This window comes from Rhinolophus sinicus, chromosome 1, assembly GCF_057876585.1.
Source record: "Rhinolophus sinicus isolate RSI-liver-muscle chromosome 1, RSI-T2T, whole genome shotgun sequence".
Taxonomy (NCBI): Eukaryota; Metazoa; Chordata; class Mammalia; order Chiroptera; family Rhinolophidae; genus Rhinolophus; species Rhinolophus sinicus.
The window spans coordinates 22,455,318-22,478,745 of NC_142501.1; the positions used below are offsets into that span (position 1 = coordinate 22,455,318).

Here is a 23,428-nt window from a genome sequence, read left to right on the forward strand (position 1 = left end):
CAAATGGGCAAGCTTGTTTCTTGCTAAAAGTTCCATAATATATTTTGATTTCAAATTTAAATTTGAATCTAAATTAGAATTTGTGTCAATAAGAATGAAACTTGAGCAACCATGAGTAAGCCAAGGTAGAGGCTACAATACCAATTTTTTTCATTCAGCTTGACAGTATGCTTTGGGCTTATTAATACAGCCTTTTAACCAGCACAGAAACCTGAAGGATTTATTTACAGCATTTATCATCTAGTCTCTTCCTCTTTTCCCTTTTCCACAGAAGAGCAAGTAGGTACGCAATCAACGAAGAGAGTAATACAAAGTAGGAAAAGTAATTGCCTCTTCAGATTCCTGCTTCTTAGAGTAAAATGGGAGTAATTGTCTTTGCACCACCGGGTTGAACTGCATGGCATAGTTAAGAATAGCAGAGAACTAACAGATCATTGTTATGTGATGATTTTTGCTAATTGAAAGGGTGGATACATTTGTGAGATGACTTTTCAATCCCTGGAAACAACACATGAGACGTAGAAGAGCAGGCTAGCGGGTGTGAATTTTAGGCTCCATCACATTCAAGTATTTGTGCTTCAGATTCCCCATCCATAAAGGGGGGAGAATAACACCTCTCACACTAAAGGTTTTTGTGAGTGCTCAGAACAGTGCCTGGCAGATAGTAAACATTATATAAGCATTAGGCATGCTCATCATCATTATTCACAACTATATGTTCATGATTTAAGAGACAAAAGAAAAACTCCATGTTATGCTGGCTTTTGCACAAAGGGGAATTAAATACCATTTTATTATCTCAGTGGTAGTCAATTTATTCATTATCACATACAGCACGCTTTCTATGTGCCAAGCACTATTAAACAAGGCAAAAAAATTTACCTGTCCTTATAGAGTTTACATTCTAGCAGGATGACAGACAACAGACAAGTTTATAATATAATATCTGTAGTGATGAGTATGATGGAGAAAACTAAAGGAAGGTTGAGAAATGCAGAGTGACCTGTATTCTGTCCCCATATTCAGCTGTGATTGACAAAAAGGCTCACTGCAGGCCATGCTTTTCCTCTGAAAGGAATTCCCAAGCTGACATTCGAGGTAACTGTTTCACTGAAATCCCAAACATTTGGATGCAACAAAAATAATCCAGCATATGAGCGCATCCAGATAGACATATGTACACTGGTTTTCTGAAATGTAATGTGTATGTAATTTCCCGAATGGCTGGTTGTCACATCCATCTGGTCTTATTTCCATAGCACTTGAATGCACCACGAGGATATAAACCCTAAAAGCTAGAAAACAGAATTTAAATACCCAAACACATACGAGGTGTGTTTTCAAAAGCAGCAGACAAGCGAGTACTGTGGTAACTTCATTAACTTCTCAGCCACAGTTGAGAGTAGCTGAGACTAAGCATAAAGGCCACAGAACATAAAAGACATTCCACCGGCAGACCTCATTAAGTGGGCTTAAGACAAGCTTGACAAGCTAATGACAAAAATCTAATTTGGAATTTCTGGACATAAGCACCCTGAACAAGTCCAAATACACCAAAATTCTACCATGCATGTTATCTGAGCAGGCAACAACCCAGTGTCAATTAGGTCCATGTAGTTCATGACTCGAAGCCCAGGGATGATGATGGCCTATTCAACCACGTTGAATAGGAAATCACATTCCATGTGCTTTTGGGTTTGGGCCCTGGTCCTATTTAAATTGCACAGATGTCATAGGTTCCTAAATTAACAGTGGACTCCAGGGAGATGCTCATCAGGCTAAATACACTGAACAAAGGCAGTGCTAGAATGTAGATAACGTACTGCCCGGAAAGCCTTTTTGCTACTATCTTCCCTTTCTCTACAAGATCTTTCCTATTTCTACATTCTGTTAGCATCTATGGAGTCTAAGCCATGTTAGATTGTATTTATTTACATGCCATGTTAGAATTCCATAGTTGCTCTAGGTATGTGTATTTCCATTCCAACTACTTTGATGTCCCTTGAGTGGAAGAGCATTCACTTTCATGAAGTAATCGCACTTGGGAATGTCCCACACAGCGAGAACTATCTTACAAACATTGTCTATCCCCCTATCAATCTCATTATGGCCGACCCAAGTTTTTAGATAAGCAAGCTGAAGAGTCTAATAATTCGCTCCCCCCTGCTCCCGCCTTTAATGAGTGGAGAACCAATGATCTATACCCCGACCATCTGATTTCAAAGACCACATTTGTATTTCACTATATAATGTAGGGAGGAAGAAATGCTTGCTGAATGGATACATGAATGAATACAGGCATTACTTAACATCCTTAGAATTAAACGGGGGAAGAATTTGCCATTTGAGCTATACTGCTGTTGTTATAAAAGGTATATGATAAGAGAGTTTAAATCCTTGTAGGCATTGCATCTTGTACTTTCTACATCCTGTCAGTATTTTTTTGTAATAGCTCACAAATACAAGGTACTGTTAAACCAGTGAAATATTTTAACCCAATATAACAAATTATAAATGGGCTGAATGGCTTCCTTGGGTCATTTTCCCTCTCCTGTAACAAGCTCCTTATATGAAAGAAGAATAGATTTTTCTGAAATCTGGCTCCAGGTGTTAATTTCTTAAGAAATCCCTAGACATTCACCCAGGTTTAGACCTCTGGGCTTTTGTCCAGGCCTGAGAGAGACCTAGTCCCAGCGTTTCCAAATATGGCCCATCTCTTTTCCACAAAAGCCCTAGTAACCACAGTGGAAATGATAATGGGTAAATGCTGTGAACAATGCAATCAGTCAGAATATCTTAATAAATATTTGTTGAGGAGAAACACATTCTACTCCTCTTATGCAAACCTGAAGAATGTCCTGGATTTCATAATATACTCATTCTTGGGCCTTATATTTAAATGTAGTAATATTCACTTAGGACATTACTCTGTTTGTCAATGCTGCACAGAGAAACATCATTATTAGTTTCTTTTTTTCTAAGTAGTCTAGAAAAAAATTCCAAATATATTCTCCTAGCTTCATGTCTTCCCTGTCCCTTACTGTAGTAAAAGACATTAGGTAAGCCACTTAACATCTCTGCAAACCCCATTTACAAAGAAGAAAGTAATGTCACTTGCCCTATCATGTTGCTGTGAAGATTACATAAGATAATGTGTACAGAATTATTTTTGAGCTATGAAGTGTTATACAGCAGTATGAAATTCTTAGAAAAGAAGGAAACCAGAAGTTTACTTACCATATATCTTGAGAAGACAGGTGTTTAATTTTGTCATGTAAATGATATATGTACGTGTATGTACACACATGCACACATAAACACTTGGGGCAAAATGGGTACACACACACACAGACACACACACACACACTGGGAGGACTCTCAAATAACTTTGCTGCACAAAGTTTTAAGAGTTAATGAACACCACATTTAAAAAAAATGTCTCTGTTGTTTTTTGATGAAAAGCCACCGTATTATATAAAGTAATTATATCTATTATATATTAAGTGCCAACTTAATGATAGGCATTGGGTACATTATGAAATTTATTTATCATAATACTGCACACAGGTATTATTAACTCTTATAATGGGTAACCTGAGGCCCTAAAGAATTAAGAAAATGCCCCCAAGGTCACATTGCTGGCAAATGACAGAGGCAACATCTGCATTTAGGTCTGCCTGTCTGCAAGTCTGTGCAGCGTTTACCCATTCAAATCCCATTCATTTGAAATTTGCATTAATCGAGTGTAGCATGTTATACATTTTAGGGGCAAGTTCAAATGAATCCTATCCTTTGTGAAATGTTAGGTTTCCTTTGACCGGAATCTAAACTGATGAAAAATATACAACTTTTTCAAAATGATCAGAAGCTTTACACTTTTCAAAACGTGTTCAGAGGGTTTACAGCCCTCTGTAATACACAGTATCCTGTAATATAGGTTACTGAGAGTTATAACTGGAGTTAATGGCTGTGATTATTAATCAAGGAGTACCTAGAGAGCACCTACTGTGTGCACAACACTTCTCATATGAGGAAGCTCTGTGAAGGTAGAGGGAAAGGTTTAACAAATCAATAAAAGATATCCCTCAGGGAGCCTACAATCTATCCTCTTGAAAGAAACTGGCATACATGAAGTGAAACAAAGATTCAAATTAATCTTAGAATACATTAGCAGTACTCAGAAGTAATAAAACTGAATCAAAATTTTTTCAAAGGATTAACCCTCAGCCTTTAACTCTATCTGACCCGCTTCCCCCACATGCCAATTAGAGTTCAAAGAACAAATTCATATACTTCATTTATGGATCCATTGAACCTTGGGCATGGTGATAAATCCTTCATAAGTCAGAAAGATAGCTATATTTATTCTTAAAATTAACTAATTTGCACACTGAAGTTAAGTGATTTGCTTAAAGACAATTCATTGGAATGTCTGATAAAAATCCGTAACTCCATTTCACATTTCACATCACTGACTTGTTTTCCCATTTTAAGGTTTAGTGTGTAGAAATGCTCACGTGCCAACAAAGACTATTTTAAAAATTCTGACACAAACAAGTTCACATATCTACAGGGAGACCAAAAAAAAAAAAAAAAATCAATAAAATATTTAGAAAATCTCATGATGAGAAAAGAGTTCCCCAAACATTACTCTGAACAGAATAAATAGCGGAATTTTATAGGGAGGATTTTTCTTCTTTTATGTAGTCTCTGAAAACAGACTTACATTTACTTAACAGTTGTTTTAGTGAACCAAGCAATACAGAAAGTAAACACACCCAACATTCAAACTGGTTGGCTGAATCTAGTGTTTAAATTCAGCTCTTCGCTTAAGTGATTTTATGAATATATGTGTATACACCACACACACACACACACACACACACACACACACACACACATTTTGGTTCTGTAACAGTGAGCTGTTTCAGACTGTCCACAGAACATTCAGCAAGCTACCTATAGCCACTGGGAAATACAATTTTACAAGTTTTTAAAAATAAAGAAATTATAAGAACAAAGGAGTTTTACAGTAAGCATCTTTGAAAGGACTAATGTTAAAATGATAATCAAGGCAAGACAATTCTAAAGGTGACTTTTCCAAGCATATTATGAAATAATCATCATTATAACACACATGAATTTTATTTTTAAAATATTGAGATTGGCTTTATTCATTGGGCAGCAAATAGCAGTAATATGCTACAATTAGTATTAATACAGAAAATAGAACACAAATGGTCTAATTAGGACTTAATGTCCCTTTTATCTACTATGATTTAAACTATTCAAACACTTCATGTTTTCTTGGGCCAGTTAACAGTATTTAATATTTTTGTAGCTAGGATGTAAAAAAGTCATTTTCACAATTCCTTATTTTCAGTATTAGATCCTATTGTAATTTTGCTGGATCTAAAACTATCTTAAGGAACCCAAATAACACAAAACTTTGGGGATAGAAATTAGCATAATTTATAGAATTCAATTTTTGGTAATTATAATTCTCACTTAAACCTAAACTAAATATGCCAGACTATAATTATGTTCAAATTTGCATCATAAAAATTATCCCCATTTTGCTCATGGCATCTTAAAATATCTAATAAGAGATCTTAAACTTTTAAGTTTGAGTCAAGAGGCCTTACTTTCACAGCCTTTGGGAAGAAAAGACTTATGCATTAAGCACAGTTATTCAGTCTCTTGGGAAAGTGAAGATGGGCCCATTATTTCTTCACTACCGTGTTTTCCCGAAAATAAGACCTAGCCGGACCATGAGCTCTAATGCGTCTTTTGGAGCAAAAGTTAATATAAGACCCAGTATTATATTGTATTGTATTGTATTGTATTGTATTGTATTGTATTGTATTGTATTGTATTGTATTGTATTATATTATATTATATTATACCCGGTATTACATTATATTTATTATGTTATATATTATGTTACGTTATGTTATGTTATATAAAACCCTGTCTTATATTAAAATAAGACCAGGTCTTATATTAATTTTTGCTCCAAAAGATGCATTAGAGCTGATGGTCCGTCTAGGTCTTATTTTTGGGGAAACATGGTATATGATGTGAAGGATTTGTACTATAATCTTTGGGTATCCCTAAGTCACATTGCAATTAATGAGTGCTGAGTGAGACAGCAGATATAAAAGATTAATGCTTTCTTTGGAGAGTAACCTTAAGCAAAGCAGGTCATGCTTTAGGACAAAGGTAATGGGAACCAAAGACACAAAAGGCTGAAATGCTTTAAAGCTGGGTCCTTGTAAAGAAGCACTGCTTTGCTACCTATTTTTAAATGATAAAGATGAGACAATCTGAAGGCAATGAGAACTCATCTTTCAGCCCTTTGAGTTGTTAATTGATTCTAAAAAAATCCTATGATCAAATTTTTATTGTTATTCTTATTATTATTAGTTTGGGATGCAAAAAGAAAACATCCAGGAAATACTATTCAGTGTAAGGGGTCTGTTTAACTAAATTTTTTGCTACTTGATATCATTAAATTAGCCAGTTGATGTGAGTAAACTTGCAAAGTGGATTATTTATCTTCATCTTTGGGACAGTAGGTGGATATAATGTGGGATATATATTGGTCATGAAATAGATGAGTCTAGATGTGCAGGGCTGGCACATCGTCAAAGCACACGAGGTGTTTCTTACAAAAAAACATACGAATATATCTCCGGTTGAGTAAAATATTCACGTTAATACTGGAATAAGGCAGAAGAACTCTGGCTGACATCCCATCTGTTCTTATGAATTAAATTTAGAAATCATATGTAATATAGACATTTCTGTCTGAATATCATAAAACCCTGACATATCCAGGCTTTCATTAGAAAGCTCCACGATGTGACTTGAATAACAATCTGTCTTAGCTAATTAGTATTTTCAGTTTAGCATATTCACTTCCAGACATATTGCTGTTTGCACATGGTAATTTAGGTAAACAGATACCATCCACAGCTGCATCAATTAACACTGCTAATCAAAACTGAATTCAGGTAATTAGGCACATTTATGCAAAAAATGTATAATTTTGGAGAAAGCTAGATTCTTCAGTAATATGTCAATAAGTAAAAAATCTCCTTTTGCTTATGAAGATGAAGAATAAGGGGAGAGAAATCATCATTAATATATACATCATGCAGAGTGAAAATTCCTAAATTAAATCTCAAACTTTAATTGGCCTGTATTTTCAGAAATTGGATCATATTTTCATAAATGTTTTCCTCAATGTTTCCACATAGTAAAGTTGATTCACATCTGTCTAAGGGTTTAATCATCCTCAAGCGGGACTCAAATGGTTAATGAATTCTTAAGTATTTATATAATTAGAAGAGATGTTGGTCAAACTTGCTCTTCCATCTTGTCTAGCATCTCTTAGGGAAAACGCTCTCAGTGTGTCATGTTTTATTACACATTTTAATTTTCTCGGCTGCAAAGTACTTTCATTTGCAGTTAGACTCACAATAGTAATTTCTTATTTTCCTACAAATACTCATAAGTTTCCCTGATTCTATACAATGCCCTGTAGTTGCTTTTACATTTATTTCAAAATGAATACTGTGAATTATTTTTCATGTTTCCTACTAATATAAAGCAATCTGACACTTTTGATTAAATATTTTTATCAATGCATAACTAGTTTAAATGTTAAGTTATAAGTGACTAACTAGTGACTAACAATTCCGGGTGCGGAGAGATTGCGAGGCCTAGAGTTCAAGCTAAAGTAGAAGAAAATATTGGGCCATTTTTAAAAGCATTCTGATGTAGATATGGGAGTGTATCTATATTCGCATATCTACATCTGCATATCTATATCTATGTTTATCTATCTATCATCTATATTTTAACTTCTTTTGGTCGTCAGACTTTGAAGTTTAGATTTATTTCTTAGTGCAAACACCAGACCTTTATAATGAAGGGATGAGTCCAGTGTCCTAGCTTTATATTAATGGTAATAGTACCTTTCAAAACAATTTAACAAACATTTCCTCAGTATCCACCATGTATCGGGCACTCTTTTAGGCTGTGTGGGTAAATACAAAGATGGATTTAGACTTATCACACTCTCTGATACAAGCCCAGAGAGTCTACAGACCAAAAGAATCAACTTTCAAAAGGTGGACCCAGTCTCCAAGTGAGAATGTATCTATCAATTCCAAACTTTTGGAACCTCCTAGGCTAATTTTGCAGAGGTTTACTTTTTGTCTAACCTTGGTTAATTCTTTCATTCTCATAAAAGTCAGGAAATGGGAATGAAGATTATTTTGCTAAGTCGAATATCTTTTTTGCATGTTGCAGTAATTACATACAACTTGTAGGTTTATTTTTTACATTTATCAAAAAACATTTTTTCCACATATTCCTTAAACACATTTGTACAAACAATTGGACAATTCCCTATGGAATATAAATCTAACTCTGTGCTCATATCTAGTTTCAAAGCAGGAATCATAAAATATGGAGGCACATTTATCAGTGGGTTGTCAAACCACTCAACCAATGAAAAGTGTATGAGGTGAGATGGAGATACCTCTGATTTTGTCTCTGTGAAACAGATTTATGGATTTTAAATGACAGGGAGGTAAACACAAACATTTCAAAGACAATTTTTAAAAGATCCTAATGACTGGTTTTCAAAGACCTAAATGATAACTATTTGGAGAGGACAATTTCTAATGTCCATGAAATGAGCCAACTAAGTAAAGTTTACTGGCTGGATGTGCCAGTGAGTAATGTTTGACTTTCTAAATCGCATCTTCTCTTAGTCCCTCAGAAGTCAATCAGGGGAGAATTAATTCTTTCATTTTACTTCCTGCATTTTAGTAAATTGCTTTGTATAGAGAAAAGTGTTTTAATTCATCAAAAATCCTGTGCAAATAGTCCCCGAGTTTGAGCAAAGTGGAATGCTATGTACGTCACAATGATTTGTCTGATAAAGAAGGTCTTGAAATATGGCACCAGCTTCCAACCCAGGTGGGGCCACTGACTAGCTGTCTGACTTCTGGCAAATCACTCTATACCCTGAGTCTCACTTTCTGGTCCATAAGACGTGGCTCACAGAACCAACTCACAGGGTTGGAAAGAATACCTGAAACACAGGAGGTGCTCAATAAATACTAGTTGAAAGTGAACAAAGATCAATCAGCAATGGCTCCAGAAATACTAATGCTGAAGGCATTTAAGTCAAAGTTATCTTATAAAACAGTTCTCCAGATTCCAAAGTAATATGTAGAGGTGATGTGATCATTTTAATACAGTTAGCATGAAATGCCACACATCACTACATTACATTACGTAGGCTTCCAATTCAATTGAAGACTAATGCTAGGGAACCGGTCTTCACAATTAGCTGGAAAGATAACATCAGAGCATTTATTGTCTCAAGTATTTTTATTATTTGTCAAACAAATTACAAGAAATAATTCATTTGACCGATATTAACCAAACAATTTTATTCTAGAATTATTAGCTGTTAAAGAGAATAATATCTTGAGAAATTCATAGGGGACTACTTTTTGACTATTAATGATTTGTAAAACCCTAAAAATCCTTGAATTTGCCGGTTGTTATCTCTCTTTAGCTCAGCACAATAAAATTGCTCATGGTAGGCCTACTCTAAAATTTAGTGGAATTAAATTCAATTGTTGACTCACAAATAATATGCAATGAATAAAATGACACCACTGGTCACTTTTTAAGCAGCCTGCTTTTTTGAACAGAAGGACTCCAACTAAACTGTGTGGTCCATAAAAATATCAAACAGATTAAATTGGGCTTGTTAAAGGCAAAGAATGTTATTTCACAAATATAAGAGACAATGTCAGGTCTGGGACTGGATGGATTAGAGGATAGATTGCCAGAAACAAAGGTAACAAAGAAATGAAAATGTCTTCTAAGCACACTAAAGCAAAACAAATGATTGGATTTGGGATTTAACAAAATATAATCTTATTTGTCTTTGTTCTTTCACCAGTTCTTTTTTTCTAAACTAAGACAATATGAATTTCCCCTTCTTGAGCCAAGATTTTCTGTTATGGAAGTGATTGCTGATAATTAATAGCAATACAGAGAAGGATGTTATCAGTAGTTTGGCACATTAGCTTTTTATCCTTAGAGAATATTGTATTTACAATAAATTTTAATGCCAAAATTATTTTCATTTCTTTCTGGTAAAAGTAAATCAAATTAGAGAAAATTATTGAATTATATCTGAATAATTAATACTGCTTATTTTAGGGATTTAATTTAGCAGTAGTGTCTATTTTTGAGTGAAAATTATCTTTAATAAGACAACAAGTATTATCCAAGAACAACTGGATTTTTTTTTCAAGTTTGATAATTCAATGTACCAAAACTAAAGCTAATAATTTATACTGTCTCAGAACAACATATTTGTTTACAATTTGTAGTTAAACACTAGTCCCAAAATTAAAAATTAGGAAATTATCCTGATATCAAACAGATCTTAGTTAAATTAAACATATTATTAATCAATGCTGGAAGCTATTATCCAGCTCTCTGGACAATGTCGCTGTCACTTTGCTAGCTGAATAATCTGTCACTCTATCAAAAGTTTCTCATCTTTGACTTTCTTCATACGTCTGGAGTAGAAACCTATCTTTCAAAAGAATGTTAAAAGAGCACATGAAAAGCTTGTGCAAAAATAAACTCTAGTACCTCGGGCTTCTTAATTTTTATACTGTAATACCTTCGACTTTTCTACCTTGACACATTCAGCATGAATTCTTTGATGAAAAGAGAGAGAAATAAATTACACATGGAATGAAGAGAACCTTTATTATCATTTTAATAGCCCGCAGACACATAAAAGGCAGCTGTGTTCACTACATGGTGGGACCTAAATCTAAAAATATTCACCGACTTAGCAATAAAAAAATGTAATATGATATGAAAAATAGAAACCATTTTTTTGAAGCGATGTGAATATGCAACTTTTCGAGGCTTCAAGAAAATTTAATGAAGAAAAATAAAATGAAACCATTAAACGACTTTGTAAATAACTAGAGTTTGCTCTTCCTATGACATTTTTTAACTTAATGGAAATACTGAATATATCCATAAACTATCAGAGATCATAGGGAATGAAACACCAGCCATCAGAAATAATCAACTTTTACGAACAGCTTCATAAGCAATCGTACAAAACAGCTTTCCCCCACACACCATTTTTAGGAAAAGGCATACAGATTAAACCTGGATAAAATATGCAGCTTTGGTGGTTGGCATTGGATTGGAATGTTATTTATTTCTAACCTTTTTCAGGATATTCCTAGATTGCTTTCTATTGAGATCATGCATTTTCAGTGTGTGGAGATTGACTTCAGGCTCCCTGCTTTTGTTGGGTGGTGGTTTTGATGTTTTGAATGGGGGGAGGGAGTGATGCCTGGGACTCTTCCCACGTGCTCCCAATTATCTGTACATTATTCTATATTCTCTGCCACCGAGATGCTCTTGCCAGAGCTATGATCTTTCCAAAGCAGCATCCCATTCAGACGTGCACGAATGAAAATTAAAATAGGAGGGTTTTTTATTATTATTATTTGAATGACATACGACCTGTTCAATGTTTGCATTTAAATTGCCCAGAATAATTCAGCTCTGGCTTTTAATTTCAGAAGGGTTAATCACCCTAACAAAGGTCAATCAAACTTTAATCTTCAATAAAATTGCTACAGCCCCAATCACTTGCAGGACATTTATTACATTCCTATTTCCATGAGAAAGAATGCATTGCTTTCATTATGCACCACTAATCTTCTAACTCTTTACATTAGCACATTTTACCAAAAAATATTAATTCCTTTGAAACTCTGACAAGAGTTAATTTCTACACATATCAGGAGATAATCCTGTCTAAAAGAATGGGTGCATCAGCTGTGAACCACTTTACCCACCCGTTCTAATCCTCATAGACCTTTGCTACTCCAACTGAGTTCTTACAATAGCAAATCTCAATTACACAAAATATTATGGAGGTTTAGAGTAAAACAACATTATATTAATTTGGAACTTAATCTTCCCTATTGTCTGTGATTATGCCATTCATCTATGTGTTTCTGTCCATAATGTTTACTGCGTACAAAACTTATTGATTCAGAGGAAGCAAATGTTAAGCATATTTGAATAGCAGTAGGAAGACTTAAATTCATTAATTCATTCACTCGATAAATATATATTGAGTGCCTATTATGTGCCAGATACCAGGAGGGGAGAGAGATGCAAAGTCCAAGAATAAAAAAGGTCTCTGTCATGAAAATGAAATTCTTTTCTGCAAATGATGTCCAGAATATAATAAAATAATGATTTAAACCTTCACTTTCAGCTTGTCGTATCACCGTCATTAAATTTTAGAGAAGATTAAAGCAATGTAAGCAAAATTTAAGCAAAATTTCAATAAGCAGTTTTTAAAAAATTATCTGGATACTTAAAGGCTTAAATATTCATAACAGCTATATACAATGTCAGAGAGGTAGCAGATTGGTGGAGGGGGGTTACCACTTTGTGAGGGGTGTAAATGTCTAATTATTACATTGTTTTGTACACCTGAAACTAATACAAAAATAAAATTCATAATCCCATAAAATGATTCACTGTTTTTATAATTTGAGAATAGGAAATTTGATTGTCAAATTTTAAAATGAGTATACTCAGAATATCTAACCTCCCGTGGTTAGGAATAAAACCACGAGAAAGCTTAAATGGCCTTATTAAAAATATACATGCTGTGAATTAATTTGTTTCGAAAATGTTATTTCACGATGTTTAAAAACTGCTATTAACACAAAAGACAAACAGCAATGGGCAGAAAACAAATTACTGCTTTTTTTTTCCTATTATACAGTGGCCTGGATGACCATATAGGGAAAATAAAAGAACCTTACCGTATGTCTCCAATTACATAGAAAATTGATTGCCTTGGTATTATAGCTCTGGTGTGACACAGCATAAATAACCCAAACTTTGCCTTCTGCATATTTTTTGAGATGCCTTCCTCTCTCTGTACTCAGAGGAAACGCACAAGCGTATACACACAGGCACATGTCTCTCTCCACCCACCCCCCCATCAATATTCTCATTCATTCATTAGCAATATGTGATGACTATAATTGGGGAAACTCCCCAGAGCTTGGATATTCAATCAAGCAAAGCAAATCACAGTGAAAACAAAGTACAGGTATAACAATCAATGGCCAGAATGACACTGGGGAATAGCACATAATTTCAAGAAATACCGGTCTTCTTAAATGTTGTTAAAAGCCCCAATTACTGTGTTTAATTAAAATCAAGACTTCAGCCATCACTTCCCCTACTCTGAGCATTTCTTGAAACTAAAATAGAACCTCTATCTTTTCTATAACTATGCTTGCTTTTTTCACTCCTATAACTAGGTTGACACAATAGAATAAAGCAGAGCAATGGCTTTTACATTGTTGAGCAAAATAAACCCAACGCTACACAATATAAGTGTTCAACTGACATTTGTTACCAAATAGTTATTCTGAAACCTGATAAAGATTAGCTAGACACAACAGACAAAACATTGCTTTATATTTCATCTCGGAACCGAAAGCTACTCCATTATATTTCTGAATTTCCAGATTTGGAAAAAAAAAAAAAACTTTCAGAAAATATGCTTGAACAAGAAACATACAGATCTTTCTATAAATCATTTTGGTCACGAAACAAAAAAGAATCCACCAACCATCAAACAAAAACCTTAATAAGAAAACCCAGGATGTGGAATTATGAAAGAAACATACCTTTGGCCGAACAAGTTCACGATTTCTCATCTTGCCTTATACAGTTTTGCCGTTCCACCTTGAGCAAAAGTCGACTCCGTGTCCCTTGTGATCTTTGTGACAATGCCATCATATCATTGGCAAATTTTTTTTATTAAACTTTGCGAATGTAGTAGCAACTTTGTTAATTATGATATTAGCCAGCTGGTGGGTACAATCAGTCAACCGCTGTAAGGAAGCCAGACAAAAAGACATCTAATCATTGCAACCAGAGCAGATAAATTTTGTTCCTTTCTTATACGTGTCACGGATTCTATCCCTTCTGACCCTCTCCTCAGCCATCGACTGTCAAATTTAGATTCTTCAAGCTCCCAGCTTCCCTTTATCCCTGCCTTAGATCTGAAACTCCTGGTTATCAGGAAGACACGCGTCACCAGCTGTCTCAGAGCAGGAAAGCAATCAGGTGAATACTACTTATTATCTTGCATTGCTTTGTGAGCAGTGACAAGATTGATTTGGGACCAAGAATACATTCAGCTCTCAGACATGTAGTTCCTAGGGTCTGAGTTCAAACGGTAGGGTATGTGCAAAGTTGTAATAGGGAGGACTTCAATCCCGGTGCTACGGCTGTGGGATATTAAAAATTTAAGGAGACTTTAAAAAAAATCTATCAGAGTTCCTTTCTCAGATGCCTTTGCATTTTCTTTTCCACCTCTGTGCTCCCTTAGTAACGTACAAGGGCAGACTGTTACCCAAAGGAGCAAGCTTTATGGCTAAGTAGCCTTACATCAACCCACGGAAGTGATATTATGACATTATTAAGTTGTCTCCACCTATCCCTTTCTCAGCAAGAACAGTACTCTATAAATTCCAATTCTATAAATTCCAATTTCTGGAACGTATCCTCACATAAAAGTTCAAATCACATTTATACAGAATAATATGAGAAACTAATTTGGGCGTCTCAGTTAAGAATCGCTCAGACAACTTTGTATTGAGAGAAAGACATCCATCTTTACATCCTAAAACAAATTTTCCCTTCAAAAAAAAAAAAATCAGTCCATTGAAATCATATAAAAGTGTGTTATCTATCAATCAATCCATAGGTAGATACACACACATACATATGATCAATTTACTGAAACTTAAATCCATATCAGATAACATGCATAACATTCCTATAAAATGATATAATATTTCTGAAACATTCAGTTAATCAGTTAAAAGCTTGATCTGCATGGAAAGACATTAAATCAACAGATTATTTACTGACGAATATTTTTCCCCATTGAAACGTTTAAGCACCAGTGAAGTAAAAATTGAGCACTGCAGAGTTTAAAAAAGAGTAATATACAATATGATAATAAAGTTATATCCATCAGCAAATGAGTAGGTCTTTCTGGGGTGGAAGAGTTTAGGGAAAAGTTAAAATGCAATTTTGAAGTGCATTTTACATAAGAAATCTATATATTTGGCACCCTAACGGGACCCAAATGGTTATCTCTACCTGTGAAATTTGCAGTTATAGTTCAGTGTGTGAATACATCGTGGTATATACCCTAAATTCACATTTTATTTTCACATGAGGATGTTCCTGTAATGAGGGTCCCAAGTCCCTGCACTTGGTTTATTTAGCCTAACGTGAGAAAAACATAAACATGTTTAGATGCAATGTAAGACATGTAATAGGGTTAAGATGATTTAGGGATTCCCAAAACTATAGAGCAAAATACTTTCATCCTAGGAAGATAAAAAGGTTTCTTAAATCCCACCAGCACAGAGACGGGAGGGGAAAAATAGTTTCAAGAATTCTTAGAAATTATATATACACATATCGCGTGCTGAAAGTAAGATATTCTTTATCCTTTATGTCTTGGGCTAATAGTAGGGATTGAACCAGATTCCATAAAAGCAAAAGAAGAAAGAAGTTAGAAATGTTTGAGGACAAGAGTGCGTTGTAGCACAATGACAAACACAAAAAATCTTAGCTGTGACTCAGTAATGTTCTGCTGGAAAATGAGCTGTGTCCATCACATTCACAATCATAAACTAGGTGACAACCATGGGGCAAAACGCATAGTAGTTTCTCAAGAAATACATGTTGATGAAGAATGATACTTTTGTTGTATGCACCGGTCTCCTAAAATCCCAATTCACATACTTTTAAAATTAAATCATGCAATAAAAAAATCACGCTTTAGGCCTATGCTAATTACTATGTATTAATTACCATATAATCATTCAAACTACACCTTTAAAATACTGAAAAACAATTCATAACTAAAAATGACAAGAGTTCAAAAAAGACATTTACGATTACAAAATAAGTGTGTAAATCATGCTCACTATTTGCTCCTATAAAAATAATTCAAACTCAAAGTTAGAATGAATTTAAAAAGCTGTTTACTCTTGGACATAAGGACTTTTTTCCTAGGAAATTCAAAGAGAATATATTACTTACACAAAATTTTTCATTGTAGTAGTATCTAAAGAGAAAATGGAAACAAGCTAATAAGTCCTCAGTGAGGGAAATTATTAAATAAATTATAGCAATTACTCATATGCAGTCATTATGTGATAATGAGGATGATTGAGAAAAGCAACTTCTTATGACTATACTGAATGAAAAAAGCAGAATACAGAATTGTAGATATATTGTTTACTGAGTAATTACATTTGAACAAAGTTTGGAAGGGGAAATGCAAAATAGAAAATATGTGCTGTGGGATTAGAAAGTTCTTTTACAAAAGCATATCTTAGCGCCATTATAATTTTTAATTTCAAAAAACTTAGGAATAAAAGACCCCCATCTGTAAAATGGGAACAACACCAATAATAACACTATCTTCCTAAGAGGGTTTTGTATTAAACCTAATAATGCATATAAACCTTTCGCATGTTTCCTGACTTGCAGTAAATACTCATTATGTACCTTAGTTATTATCTTTACTATAATGACCAAATAAATAGTTCTGACATGTCTGTTTATACTAACTACATCTTTTACTTTTTCTATGAAACGTTACCCAAAAGTCACTGAATTAAACGAGCCAATATAGAACAAAGAAAACTCAGTATTTCGAACATAAAAGATAGGCACAGAAATATGGCCTAGATAATAAAATTGATTTACAAAATAAAACAACCAAAACAATCAACAGATACATGTGACTTCAGTTACAAATTATACTTTGCATAAGACTGATAATCCTTTATAATTTTATAAGACCTCTTAAAGAGACCTTATAAGGTCTTATAAAGAGAGCTCCAGTTTCAACTTGCCCATAAAGCAGGACTGCTGGAAACTGAAGCTGAGACAGGAGAAATTGACCTGGAAGAACTGACACCTTGAAGTAGCTCAGTGCTCTTCCTTTTATTTTCCTGCTGATTTCTGCTCCCAGTGGGCACAAATTCCAACTCAGAACAGAATCACCTAAGGCTGCTCTTTTTCTAGAACATGCATGCCAGTGCCACACATCACAATGGGTTGTTTATTATACGTATAAATACAAAGTATAGGTGTGGAATTTCGTAAAGGTGGAAGCAATCAGCAAGATCAAAGCATTCTAGGCTTGGAAACCATGTCCATGGAGAACCGCATGGAAGTACCCATTGTGGATCCATACAGACCACTAAGCCATACTCTGCTACAGATGCTTTAATAGATGTGCCACCAGTGGTCTTCCATTGGCTGTCGCAATAGCCCTTCCTAATCCTTCTGATCACTTGAGTGTGTTTCATTAAGTTTCACACATGTATTTATTTCATCTCTGCCTTTCAGCCTGCTGGATGTAAATTCAAATGCCTAAATTCCTGTCCTTGTTTTGCTGTGGTCTCTGGGGTCTGACATCCTGCTTCCATGCCATCCCTGACTCCCTGTTTACTAGCTCCTGCACTTTGGGCAAGTTATTAAACCTCTTTAAGACTCTGCTGGTAAAAAAACAACAACAGCTTGTAGTGCTATTGTAAAGATTAAACAATGCATGTGAGTTGCTCAGTGCGTAGTAGGTATCCAATCAATGCTCTGTCATTGCTGAAGTAGCTATAGAATCACTGGGAAGCAGCCCGGCCCAGCAGTCAGGAACCAGGGATCCAGAATCGATCTTCTTGGGTCAATTCAGATCCTCGCTTTCTCATTTAAATAATTAACAATAATGGTAGCAATAACTTCCTCATAAGAATTAAACGACGACTGTAACATACTTACCACATAGTAAATAATGTTTACAATTATTAGTATTACTCTGCCTACTATGCTAATTGCTTATTTGTTCCTCATGGCTTAACTATTAGATAGTAACAATAAGTCAGGACTTTGTGAAGACCTGAGAATACATGTTTGACAATAGATGGACAGGCATCCTCCTTGCTGTACTGCTTATAATAGCAAGAGACTGAGAATGATCTAAAAAGTCACCAAAGGTAACTGGTTAAATAAGGTGTTTTATATCCATAGTGTGTATTTTTTATCCATGTAGCCATAAAATGAATGACATAGAGACATGCAACTAATTCAATGACACATTTTAAGGGAAGGAAGAATGGTGCAGAACCATGTGTGTTATCATTTTGTTTAATAAGAATTTTGTATATAATATTTAGAGAAGCTCTCTGAAAAATACTCAAAAAACTGCCAAAAACGGTTTATCAGAGAACCTGAGGCTTGGGGGACAAGAGTAGAGGGAGAACTATTCTTCACAGTATTTTCTTTGCTATTGCATGACTTTATGTGATTTCATGTATATATATATTTTTTTCTTTAAAAACACTAACAAATATAACAACTTAACATTTTTTTCATTATCCCTACTTGAATGTGCTATTGCTTATATTATATTATATTTCAGTTTCTTTATAAGAAAGCCCAGACACCCTCTACTTTCCCATGCTAGTGGAGATGATTCACCATCTTATGTCCCCAGCTGATCCACAGGACACACTGCACTGTTTTTCTGCACCAAACATGACCTTGATACCTTCTGCTTCCAACTCTCATTGCAATGTTATTTTCAATTGCATTTGTTTCATGAGTTGATTTTCCTCACCCAACAAATGCCAAAATGTTGCTATTCCTACCTCATCTCCTTTCTCAAAGGATGTCTTCCTTAGAAAGGATTTAATTCGGCACATGAGAGACAAACTGTATTCTTAGATTCTGCACAATTCTAGAATCATTTCAAGGAAGGAGTCCTCTCTTCCTGTTCCAAATGTACAAATGTCGGTCCTCAGACAAGCAGTTCATTCTCAAGGCTAAGTTCCCTAGATGCCAGCAGGATGACCAAAGCCAAGGGCTTCTAATGGGCACAAGATATTACATAGCACACACTCCTAGTACATAATATAATAAATATGATACATTTTGAAGTGATAACCTTAAAGTTTGATGTGGGATTCAAACTTAAGATTTTCCTTATCTTTTCAAATATGCAAACTTTAGAACTCACTGCCAGTTGCAAATAATACCTAAACAAATGTCAATGGGTACCTTCATAGGAATTTTTCAAGTGTTACATTGTCTCCCTATTTGAAACAAATAGTCTTTTCTACTTTTAGAAGCTACAGCTACTGTTTCCCCGAAAATAAGACCTAGCCGGACAATTAGCTCTAAATGTGTCTTTTGGAGCAAAAATTAACGTAAGATCTGGTATTATTTTATATTATATTATATCATATTATATTATATTATATTATACCGGGTCTTATAGTAAAATAAGACAGGGTATTATATTATATTATATTATATTATATTATATTATATTATATCATATCATATTATACCCGGTCTTATAGTAAGTTAAGACAGGGTATTATATATATTATATTATATTATATTATATTATATTATATTATATTATATTATATTATGCCCAGTCTTATAGTAAAATAATACCAGGTCTTACATTAAGTTTTGCTCCAAAAGATGCATTAGAACTGATTGTCCGGCTAGGTCTTATTTTCAGGGAAACACGGCACCTGCCAGTCACAACTAGTATACATCAGAATGCTTGGCTTTACCATAGGTTGATCTTAGGCAACCTGTGGCTTCTGTTGCCTCGCCTGTAAAACAGCATTGAACTCACAGAGGAAAGATGATGATTAACTGGGTTAGCTAACATACTGCACACATGGCCAACACACGGGAGCACTTGGCAATGGGTGCTCTCATAAGCAGCAGCATCGCAGTCATCATTCTTAATTTTGAACACCATCAGGTGGTCGGTCAGTCGCAGCTCTAGGGTATAAAAAAATGCTGGTTCTTTCCACTTGTTAATTTTTCTTTTCCAGAGAAAATGCTATCCATGAAATGAATACAAGTTCACACAGCTACTGGTAATACTAATCCTATATACCAGCACTCCTCAAACTTTCATGAGCATGTAAATCACTTTGGGGTCTTGCGAAAATGCAGATTTTTGATTCAATAGGTCTGGGGTGGCACCTGGCTGACTCTCCACATTTCTAACAAGCTCTGAAGTGAGGCTTTTGTTGCTGGAAGTGGAGTTTCAAGCTTATACACCACCATGGACCTTAGAGGGTAAGAACAACATGCTTGTTCATGACACAATAAACATTAAACTACATGCTTATGTGAACAACTAAATTATAATTATTTTCTTCTCTCTATTATGCTTACCTTGCTGAATTGCACTTACTTTTCTCAGTCCTAAAATAAAATGCAAGTACACAATGAAAGTACAACTACAATTTCCTCTCTATCTTAAGTCTTGGTGGATACAAAAGCAAGGGGGGAAAAAGAAATCCAATTATATCATTCATAATATAAGGGTCACATTTATGAAGACTTTTTAAGTGAAAAGGCAAAGATTTTAGCCTTGAGATATTTTAAAAGACTGGTAACTGCTTTTCTTTTTCTTTTTTCCCCCTCTCCTTTTATAACACAAGCATCTAGTCATAGTTCATAGTCATCCTGTTTGGCTCAACAACAAAATAGGGTATTAACAAAATCCTTTTTCTGTGATCTGTGTATTTCTCATGTGTAACTAAATATTCATATCTGTTTCTAAAACAACTACTTAAAGCTAACCGGTTTAATCATTAAGAATATTGTTACCCTCAGTAAGCTAATACGTATATCCTAACTCTTAACAATTCTGGAAGTATTTGTTAAGCTTCCATTATTATTTCTATTGCTATGAGCTAATTCCTTTGATTTATTTGAGGATAACTGGTGAAAAAAAATAATAGAATTTGAATATAGCAAAATAATACTCTAAATTCTAAAACCCAGCAGCCAGGCAAAAGCTTACTAGACGCTATATGGTCCAACTCAGTTTTGTTTTGTTTTTCAGGCTTCATTTGTTTATTTTTTTACTGGATTCAAGGTAAGAAAATATTTACAACACCACCACGTACCAAACACACACTCAAAATATTTTTGGGAAAAAAAATGTATTCATCAAACGACACTTACTATGTGCAATGAATGCACTTTGATATTCTTTCTCTTACCTTTTTCTTTTGTTTGTTTTTTTAACGCTGATTATGATCTACTAAGTGGATTTCATCATCCACTAATGGGTCATTCAGACTTTTGAGTTTGAAAATAACAGCTTTGGGTAACTTTTGGGAGCTGACGCTGGTTTGATGGAAGTTTGTGGATGCAAGAGGTGTTTAAGAATTGAAGCTAAGTCTTGACAGTCATAGACCAAAGGCATGGTCAGAGAGCCCATAAAGGTTAATAGTTAGGAACCATATCTCCACCAAGACACACAATATAAATGATTTCTCTCCTCCCTTCTCTTAGGATAATATAAGAAAATTACCTTTCACATTTAGGTAGAATAATGGAGTTCAAGTGAATTACTCAATTACTATTAGGAGGTAATAAGCAAGCAAGTTAAGAATGATTATGAGGCCCACCCCACCCCCTTCTCTCCCCCTGCTCTCAGTGGGAGCCCTGCTCAACCACCTACAGGAATGGAGCATGAGGAGGGGTATTCTCGCAAGTCTTCCCTCCAACCCCCTCTTCCCCCCACTCCCCACCCCCGCAAAAAAATGATTATGGCTCAGAATTGATGAGCACAGGGAACTGTGCAGGTAGCAATTCAGCATATTTTAAATAAACTCTAATATGGTAAGCTGCACTGACCTAGGAGTTAGTTATATTAGTGAACCAAACAGGCATTATTCTAACTTAAACCAGAACTTTTAAGGACTTGAAAATCACAAAAAAACCATGGAAATAAAATGAGATTTGGGTTTATGCTGTGGATGCAAGCATAAACCTATCATGAGGCAAAATCGTACCTTTCAGAAGTTCAAGCAGCACAGAATCATTCGAGACTAAGGGTATAGGCATTTTTGTTGCCATTTTATAGAAGGGGCATAGCGATCAGGTAGGTATATGAGATAAGAAACTAAAGCAAAGTCAGGGAACCTAAATGAAGTGCATCGAAACTACATACCGTGTTTTCCCCAAAATAAGACCCAACCAGAAAATAAGCCCTAGCATGATTTTTCAGGATGACATCCCCTGAACATAAGCCCCAGTGCGTCTTTTGGAGCAAACCTTAATATAAACCCGGTCTTATTTTCGGGGAAACACGGTATCTTAGCTTGTCTGTTTGTTAGGTCTTTTCTTTGCAATTGCAACATTAACAAACAAACAAACAGAAAGCACATCCCAGTGGTAGCAAGACACACAGACGGCTTGGAGGGGACTAATGCCATCTTTAGTGGGTCTCAGAGTAGTTGTGCCTGAAGGAGGATTGAATAACCTTTCATATTTCCTTCCTGCACAGTTATTCTCGGATTCCATATGGGAAGTACAAAAATAGTGAAAACAATCTCCCCAGTTCAGAGTAGGGTACATGCGGGTGCCTTTGAGAGATGCTTTTGAGTGAAAAGAAAGTTAGTTGGATATTTTCACAGCAGCAATATTTTACAGTTATGAATAAGGATCAAACTCCTTACATATTTTATCTCTAAAGGTTTTTAAGAAAAATGTTTATTCTGACAATTCACTGATAGTTATTAATATATTTAGTGTCTATATGTTGGCACAAAGATATGTTTAATAGACTAGAAGGTCATATCACAGTATTCCTCCCCTTAAAGAAAGACCTTTCCAGAACTCTCTCAAAGGCCTCTGGCTCTTATAAGACATCAGTGTTTTGCTCAGTGGAAATTATTCTGACAGCTTTGACATTACATTATCATCACAAGATCATGGTACACTTCAAGATAAACCGGGATTCATGGGGAATTAAAAATAAAAAGAATTAATACAGGTCTCCAAAATACCAGATTAGACTATCAAAGGTTACTCAGATAAAAACTTGATATTTCCCAGGTGAATTAATCAAAACTTTATATGCTTCCATGTGGGTAAAGCAAACAATTCATGCTGTTCTCTCAACATCCCTCTACTCCTACCTCGCACAGGAACCTACACACTTCAATTTAAAGACTTGTTTAAAAAGAAATGATGTTATTTTAGCATCTTATGACCCAGAATGATTTCTCCATATGGATTAGTTCTGATTCTAACTGATTTTCTTGGCAATTCAGTCTTCCTCACTCCCATCAAAAAGAGGAATATTGTCCAGCAGTATCTCAATCGTTCTATGGTAAATTTTTCTAAGCAGGTTGTATACCTTTTGCTCTGATATGGCCTATTAATAAGA

The 23,428-nt window shown here is 34.8% G+C and overlaps 1 long non-coding RNA gene across 1 annotated transcript in view; it reads right to left on the reverse strand.

Annotated features, from left to right (window-relative positions):
* Positions 1-23,428, reverse strand: part of LOC109447596 (uncharacterized) — a 64,344-nt gene that overhangs the window by 15,989 nt on the left and 24,927 nt on the right. The window contains exon 5 of the long non-coding RNA XR_002137390.3: positions 13,803-14,009. This is a non-coding gene — a long non-coding RNA (uncharacterized LOC109447596). The remainder of the gene's footprint in view (positions 1-13,802; positions 14,010-23,428) is intronic.